Source organism: Sebastes fasciatus, chromosome 9, assembly GCF_043250625.1.
Source record: "Sebastes fasciatus isolate fSebFas1 chromosome 9, fSebFas1.pri, whole genome shotgun sequence".
Classification (NCBI taxonomy): Eukaryota; Metazoa; Chordata; class Actinopteri; order Perciformes; family Sebastidae; genus Sebastes; species Sebastes fasciatus.
In genome coordinates, this window is record NC_133803.1 from 35060947 (window position 1) to 35069947 (window position 9001).

General features: G+C 42.7%; 1 protein-coding gene across 4 annotated transcripts in view; it reads left to right on the forward strand.

Moving 5' to 3' along the window:
• The window catches only part of b3gnt2b (UDP-GlcNAc:betaGal beta-1,3-N-acetylglucosaminyltransferase 2b), a 36578-nt gene that overhangs the window by 17367 nt on the left and 10210 nt on the right, over nucleotides 1-9001 (forward strand). For 2 of the 4 annotated variants that reach the window (XM_074647431.1, XM_074647430.1), the window contains exon 2: nucleotides 5782-5931. The gene's annotated coding sequence lies outside the window, so the exon portion shown is untranslated. Of the gene's footprint in view, nucleotides 1-5781; nucleotides 5932-7061; nucleotides 8419-8508; nucleotides 8717-9001 lie in introns of those variants that run through there. The other 2 variants (XM_074647432.1, XM_074647433.1) reach the window with 2 other exon arrangements.

A 9001-nucleotide genomic window follows, 5' to 3' on the forward strand; every position in this document is an offset into this window, starting at 1 on the left:
CATGGCTGAAAGATTCACTCCCTGATTTTATAATAGTGTCCAATAGCTGGGAGGAATATTGGAAATTGGAACCTGTTGTTCTTGATACCCAACGTTGGTTGAGACGAATAGCCATGTGGAAGCACCCACCGATAAATGGTCAAATCAAAATGCCAATAACGCTTTGCATTTATGTTCAGCATTTATCATTTGTCCCTCCTTGTGTTCACAGGACTTATTTTTTTATCCTGGACGAGCCCCCCGTCTATGTTACGTCCCTGTTAGTCTAGGGTTAAGAGAAGAGTATAAGCTGCTGTAGTCAGATGTAAAACTGACATTTATTAAAGGCCACAGGAAACAAACAACTCAATTGCGACACAAATACAATTAATCCTAAATAAACCAGCGGTGGTTGGCACAAAGGAAACGGCCCGGACTGGTGCCCAACCAGCTACAAACGTACAGTCTCCACTAACTTCAATTCACAGAAGTAAATAAAAGCAAAACAAATACCCGTCTACTTAATGAATTAAAGAAACAACGATAACGGATGATTGAAGAACACACACCCCAGAAGATACCACCCCCAAAGCCCCCTCTGACACTTTAGAGTTGACCTTTGTCGAGAGACCCGATGTGGCCTCCGTGGTGGACTCTTGTGAGCCTGCGTTGGCCTCATGCGCTCTGCCCTGGTGACCTCTTACACTAGTTACTCTGGTTTATTGCAGCAGAGAGTGAGTGTGCTCATGAGCTAATCACAAACTGCACTTATCAGGATGATTGGTAAGTGCAGAGGACACACCTCTACACAGTTTTATAGCCTTTGTTCATACAGCGTTTGGAAATGACTTCTCTATTTCTGAGACCTATCATTGAAGTTTAGCCAACAGAAGAGCAGGTTGTGTTAATCAGTGCTGCTTCATTAGCTGTGTTCTCAGCTGCCAACAGAAAAGGCAGTTAACATGAGCTTGAATGGGAGGATTATTTCCAGTTAAGAGGTGCTGTGTGTTCACCTGGTGCTTTTATCCACAGCGGATGTTATTTAGGCCCGGTGGCTGTGAGACAACCCAGAAGATCATTAGAGATGTCACGCGCCTTTTCACATTTCTTTGTAATTCTTTGTGGCAGGTAGTGATGGAGGTTGGGTAGAATGATCGCAGCGTGTTTAATCCTTATTAGGGTGTGTCTGAAGTACAGCCCGACCGATGATGGATTTTTGAAAAAGATATTGATATTTGGGAGTTTAAAAAAATGTGATATCAGCCATCAACACAAAACAATGATCTTACTATGGATCTCTTGGATTTGTTTTTTAAATAACTGTGACATGATGCAGGCTAATCTGGAGTTGACAAATAAACCAGTGCTGTCAGGTGAACCAACACAGTGTAATGGTAACACTGGCTACGTTTACATGCACTAAATATCCCGGTTGTTTCCCCTTGCTCCGAAAAAGACCGTATTCCTACTAAGCTGTTTACATGGCCAATGTGTCCAACCGGTGTTGGACTTGTTGGACCGTGCATACACAGCCTCCCTCTTTCATTCCTTCAACCACCTTCTTGAAAAGGTCGGCGTTGTGATATTTGTGCATACCCAAAAATCTGTTGATATCCAAGTCTTTCATAAAGCTTGACAGTAGGTGTGCTCCCCCTCCGACCAGAAATGTGGGCTTTTCTTTTGGGCGTGCATCTCTGTAAACTGTCGGCTCGTTGGTTTGTGTACAACGCATAGAGCTGGCCGCAAACAGGCAAGAGACCGTATGTCGCAAACTGCTTTACAAACCCCAATTAAGACGCATATTCTGAATGTGTATACATGTCCAAAGAACGCTCCTAAAACATGAATAATATCAGCATATCCCACGTCTTTATAGAAAAAAGCTCCATTCAGAATACTGTTTACATGACCCTTATTAAATTAGGAATATTGTCATATTCTGAATAATAGTGGATTATTAATGTGCATGGAAACATAGTCATTGTTCCTAAATTACCTCAATCCTAGTTTGGAATTTTTCTTCTGCAATTTCTTGCATATTTGACATACTGTATACACCGTTGCTGTTACATCTGCAATAATCTAATATCAGCCGTCCTGATTTCTCTGTCTAGCTCTAGTCTGAAGGGACACATGTTTCTTCTTTAGTTTAGATAAGTATGTTGTGAATGAAGAGGTCGACAGTGTGCAGGATTATAAATAATAATAATAATAATAAATGCTACAACAACTGTGGGCTGCACGGTGGTGCAGTGGTTAGCACTGGCGCCTCACAGCTAGAGGGTTGCAGGTTCGAATCCGGCTTGGGACCCTTCTGTGTGGAGTTTGCATGTTCTCCCCGTGTGAGCGTGGGTTTTCTCCGGGTACTCCGGTTTCCTCCCACAGTCCAAAGACATGCAGGTTAGGTTAATTGTGGACTCTAAAATTGCCCGTAGGTGTGAATGTGAGCGTGAATGGTTGTCTGTCTCTATGTGTCAGCCCTGCGATGGACTGGCGACCTGTCCAGGGTGTACCCTGCCTTCGCCCAATGTCGGCTGGGATCGGCTCCAGCCCCCCCGCGACCCCTAACGGGATAAGCGGTTGCAGATGGATGGATGGATGCTACAACAACTGTTAGAAAGATCCGGTGTTACATTTGGTTGTCGTTTAAAATAGAGAAGTTGAAGTCAGGAATTAAAGGTGGAAAGTTCCTGAACGAGTCAAACAGTATGTAAAGTCTAAGAAGTACTTCTCTTTTGTGAAGGAAGAAGCACAAACAGAGAGTGAACTCTGGAGCACACAGCATTTAGATTAGAGTGCATTCAGAAACTAGAGAGACATTCCTGTGTTGATTAGCTCATATTTCCTCTCACATTGTTGGGTGTTGGATAATCTTTAAGGGAACATTTCAGACGGTTTGTACGTTAACGCCACCCAGTGAAAGGTGATGTGTCCTCATTATCTGCTGACCCCTCATATCTAACCAGTAGAACCAGTATTGTAATGATTAACAGAACCCAGTCGTGTGCATGAAGGGAGCTTTCCTCATGTGTTGCCAGTGTTTGACCGCTCACTGATTTTATCTGGTGGTTGACTGCTGTTTATTTGAGATTCTGCTAGTTTCACAAACCTCCTGTTGGGGGTATTAATCATTAATGTTTAACAGCCCGCTGACAGCAGTCAGTAGTGTGGCAAATACACAAAAGGGATATTTAAACTTGGCATGCAGTCCGGCTTAAAATACATCCTTTAGATGGGAGTTTACCGGCGTGGTGCTGTGTACACTGCTAATGTTTTTTCCTCTGTATTTGGCTCCAACTCTGCTCACACACTTGTTTTTATTTGATCACAGCAGCTCAGAAAAAGAGTTGGTTTTCTAAACAACTTGAACGAGGTTTCCAAGTCAAGTAGAGGTACCAAGAAGACTGTCTAGCAGTGTGGCTGAGTGGAAATGGTTTCTGTTTTCCCACATGGATATTTACCTGTAGACACATCTAGACAGATCTGAATACCAGATACTCAGTCTGAACATGACCTTCACGACCTCAGAGCTACCTTGTCGTCCAACGGGAATGTTCCCGTTATCAGCTGTGAGCACACTTCCAAGTAACAGGGGTGTTGCTCTGGACATGTTTCACAGAAACAGGACAGGGACGAGCGCTGAGACTCCTCAGCTCCCTGATGGATGTGGATCACAGCAGAGGTGCATGCAGCAGCATGCCCACATGAGAAAGAGAGGCTCCAACATAAAGAGCTCTGAGCCTGAGGGGGGTGAAAATGACATGGGCGAGCACAGATGTCTGTAAACTAATGAAGATCTCTGAAAACAACTATTAGAGCCGTCTCTTTTGTCGTGGTGGGGAGAACATCTGTGACTTTGTCTGGATCTTAAAGTAAATGCAGTAGTTTCTCACATCTTTCAACAAGTGAGGCGGTGAGAAGCGTCTGCAGTGTTTACTGTACGTCTGTATGGTTCATGTCTTCTGCAAAACATGACGTCTTGTTGTCTTTACTCCATCTACCGTGCCTGTATGTGCTTAGCGGTCTGTCAGGACATTTACATGCTCTTAAATAACCAGGCGCCAGTCAGGTTTCTGCAGTAATCTGATTTCTTCCGCATCATGTAAATGAGAAACCTGGTTTTTTGCCGGTGTGATGGCGGATTAGAGAAGCCTGAATCTCCTGGAGAAAGCTCATTTGTTGGCCATGTATACACATGTTGCTGATACCCCTGCCAAGTTTCAGACTATTTATTTATGTATTAGGTGGTGTGGCAAATAAATTAAATTCCCAAATATGTGTTTTACATTTAGAACTAGAATATGATGTGTGATGTTTTGGGAGGTGGATGGACGGCTAACCAGGCTGGAAAACAGATGAACGTGATGTTAATCAGCATGAGCCGCTCCACTTGTTGGTTTACTTTAGTTTCTCTTTTTTTTCAATATTTTTCTAAACATATACCACACAAAAATCAATGCCTAAAATCCAACTTGAATATACGCACACACACACACACACACACACACACACACACACACACACACAGGGAGAGGAGTACAAATAACTAAACCAAATTCATCTTAATCTCACGTCAACGACACCAAAACTCATAACACATCATCCATGTGTGATTGTTAAATACATCCCATAAAGAATAGGAGTATACAAATACAAAACTGTCAGTATATAAATACAAATGTGGTCAAGTTAAAAAAAAAAAAAAAAGGGCCCCAAGTTTCTTCCAATTAATGTTGACATTTTAAATGATTAAATCTCTATTTCTCGTTGTGAATAACTGAAACAAGTTCATGCAACCAGTTTAGAGTTCAGTTTCAATGGAGAGAGACACATGCGTTTCTTTCTCTAAAACTTTACACAGGAAGTTGAAGTCATGTAAGACGCTCAAATTCTACTTCTATAATATGAAACATCTACTATAGATCAACTAACACTGAGCTGTGAATTGTTTTGTGTTGTTACTTTACCATCAGCCCTAAACTGTAAACTAGATACAACTACATATCTGTTGTTGTTAAATTAGAGTCTGACTCAGTTTAATCCGGTTGAGACCGAGCTGTCACCTGCAGGCTGCATTATAGTCAGTATTCACTGCTTTTGTTGCCTCTTGTTCATTCCCACGCTTGTATATTAAGGCTGCGACTACTTTTATTATCAATTCATCTGCTGATTACTTTCTTGATTAATCATTTTGTGTCTAAATAGCTAGACAACAGTAACCCATTTAAAATGCCCCACAGCCCGAGGTGACGTCTTCAAATGTCTTGTTTTGTCCAAAACCCAAAGATATTCACTTTACTATCATGTATAACAAAAGAAAAGTGACAAAGCCTCACATCTGAGAAGCTGGAAACACTAAAGATTTTACATTTTTGCTTAAAAAATTACTCAAAATAGTTGCAGATTAATTTTCTATTGACTGACTTATTGTTGGAACTCTATTGTGTATATACTGTACATGCTTAGCGCCGCTCAGCTGCCTCTCTCTACAGAGTGAACTGTGGTCGTGCACTGAGACCAGGCTCAGATCATATCGCGTAACCGATCGATAACGGTGATGATAGGACTAAATTATAGACCTAAAGATCAGTAGTTCACGCTCTTTAATATATTTGATCCGTTCTCTTGCTCGTCCTCTCCGTTCTTCAGTGCTTACTCTCTCTCTTTTCTACTCATTTTCTGTTCAACATGTGTTCAATAACAGAGACCGGTCTCCTCACGATGCTGACATCTATCTTGTCATTTTCCTCAAGTCAAGTTGCTCACAGCTGTTGACACCCAGGTTGTTCCATCTGGTTTCAGGTTTGACCCTCCAACGTCTCCTCTCTCCATCCTGATCCTTCGTCCTCATTGGCTGCTGTTCCCCCAGAGGGCGGAGCTAAGTATGGGGTAAGAGAGCTGAGAGGAGACGCCAAGACGACACGAGCTGAGGAGGCCCTCGAACCTGCACAGGTACAATGTGCACACTCACACCTTCAGAAACACATGCAGCATATAGGTGACACACTCACACATGTGTAGAAGTCATATCACATTTAAAAACACCCTTTAAAGCTGTTTCTCCCAGTGGAATGCAAAAATGTGCAAATTTTCTGCATGACAACTATTCACACCGGTTCTGGAGCAAATGATCCGCGTTGGCGTGTTCTGCTTTCATCACTGAGGCCAAATGAGTTTCCTCCTAAATACTGCAACACAACAAAAAGCTCTCCAGACAGAGAATGTCTAAAGGGCTCACGTTAACTACACAATACATAAACTCATCACACCCTCAATGTGACGCTAACGTTAGCTGTTGGGGTTATAACATATAACGTTAGCAAGAGCATATCCGCTACGTTATCATCTTCATCGTATCCCAGCTGCTGGGCGATCTCAAGCCACATGTTGTCCTTTATTTGGTTGTTGAGGTAGTAGAGTTCGGCGTACGTTATTGGGTGTTGAGAAGGGGAAGGTCCGTTGTTATTCCCAAACACCAATAGTCCAAAAACAAACACCCATTGTTCCAGGGACCCAGAATTACACACACTCACAAAAACAAACAGAAGCACATGGCTAATTATTATGCAGAATGATGGCAATCAGTTGGAACAAAGGATTTCATTGGTCAAACATATATTTTTGCAGGCAGAAATCTGCTGAAATCGAGGTCCGTCAGAATATTGTTCCCCGCACAAATGTTCCACAGGCGTGTGCAAGCATTCATAAGACACACAAAATTCATAATTTATACATTTCTGTGCAAATTTTTCAGATGAAAATTGATGCTTGGTGTGAAACTGCTACTGTGTGTCTTTAAAGGGACTATATGTAACTTTTTACACATATAAACATGTTTTTGTTGCCAAAGTGTCACCAGGTTGTAAACTAACCTAAAGAATGAGACCTTCCTCATCTGTCTGGGTTTCCTCAGCCTTTAGACTGCTTTTAATGGGAAGAACAACGGCACCTTTTCCCGGGAAAATCCAACAGATGAGTTTTATTTTCAGCTCCAGTGTGTAATGATATGAATGATCGGTGAGATACAAGCAACAGGACGCTGACTGTCGTTGACTTAACAGTCAAAGATGTCACTGTTGAAAAGCAATATCTGATTCTTACATTGAGTCCCGTTTTAAAAGTGCTTCAACTCATCAGTAAGCCTTGTCATTCAATTTGTGTGAAGATGATTACATTTGGAACAATGTGCTCAAGAAAATGTCCAACTTTCACTTGATTTCATCAATGCCTGACTCCATGACGAGGTCTTTATTGAGATTAGTCTGAACAGAACCCTGGAGCTCATTCAGATCTGCTTAAAGTCAGGGAGACACACATCTCCTCTAATCTGCCTCAGGCATTGTTTCCTGCTGTCTCTCACCCATCCCCCCTTCACAGGTGAGATGTCTCACCTCACTGAGCCTTTTATCAGGTGGAAACCACGATGGTCAAACACAGCCTGGCATTGTCAGTAAATGACTGCCAGATGTAATCAGTGTGCCACCGACCTGCCACCTGTGCTGATCAATGATCGCTGTTGTTGCCAGGCTCTAACCTGTAACCGTGTTACCCGTCCATAACACGGTTTGACTTTTAGATGATATGTGAAACCTCTAAATATTATCTCCAGATTCTGGTTTAAGATCAGTTTATTGGTAGACATCCCAGTTGATATTGGTTAACGTCTGTTTGTTGCTCTCTGAGTCAGTAATCCAGCCAAAGACGTTCCCCTGAGCAGACGCACCACTCCGTCCCTCTTCCATTGTCATTTACTAGCACTCTCAGTACAGTAACGCTGTCCTTCCTGTTCCTGGTCGCTTCTTGACTCGTATGTCTTGTCTCTGGGAACCGTGCTCGTGCTCTGCATCTAAATCTGTTCTCATGTATAAAGAATATCTTCATGCACCGCTTTGGTTTCTGCAAATATTGTACAACCCCAGGTGTAAACCGCAGCAGCAAAACGGAAACAGGTTTTCATTTGAATGTTGGAGGGAAAACACTTTATTAAATTAATGTGACGAGGGCTCCCTCAGTCATAAATCTGCTCTCTTCTGTGGCTTTCAAACGGGAATGTGCCTGGAATAGTTCACCCATAAGTCACCCATGTGAACGGTTTGATCGAAGGCCAGCTTTCAGATGATTACAGTCGACGTAGTAAACAGTCCATCAGCTGAAACACCGTTTTAACGGCTGAAAGAAATGTCCTGTAACCAGCCACAGATGTTCCATCAGGCTGGTGCAGGTAGGTGTATATTACGCCCTGCGCTACTGATGTTAATTAGACGTGCGGAAGCTGTGGTCTTGTCAACATGTTGTTCCTTCTTTAGAACCCCCCCTTCCCCCCTCCCACTCATTTCCCAGAAGTCCCCTTGTTTGTATGGGGATGCCGAGGACAGGAAAGCCTAATCATCCATGAGAAAGGAGGGGTCCGAAGAGAAAAGTCTGTGCCTGTCCTCGTTGGTAATATAACACTGATATGTACCTTCAGGATTATGTATCATCACCCTGTGGGGATGTGACTGGCCTTTCTCTCTGTTCCCATGTAAATAGGAGCTAAATTCAAAGAGTAGAAAGGAGGAAGGCAGGTAGAGGAGGTGAGGAGTATAAAAGGGGGTAAACATGTGATAGGAAAGAGAGCAAACAGGGGCGCAGCAGTGCAGAGATGTTGCTAGGAGGCCGAGACAGCAACACGATACAGAGGCAGGAAGGATACAGGCAGCGGTGCAGAGGAAGATACGCCCACTGAAGCACGACTCGGGTATCCAGTTAAACCTGACAGGTAGAGTCTGCTCACCTTTTAAACTGCTTCATTCAGTGTTATTTATATTTATTACAAGTATCAGAGAGCAGAAACTATCTTCCACAACATCTATAGCCCCATCTGTCTTTCTTTACATCTGTTCCTCTGTCTTTGTATCATGATACTAATCACAGATTTGTAATGTGGGATCCACCGCCACAACCATTTGTCGATTAATCGATTAGTTGATGTAAACATAATGAATCACCAACTGTTTTGATAATGGATTCATCATTTCCTGGT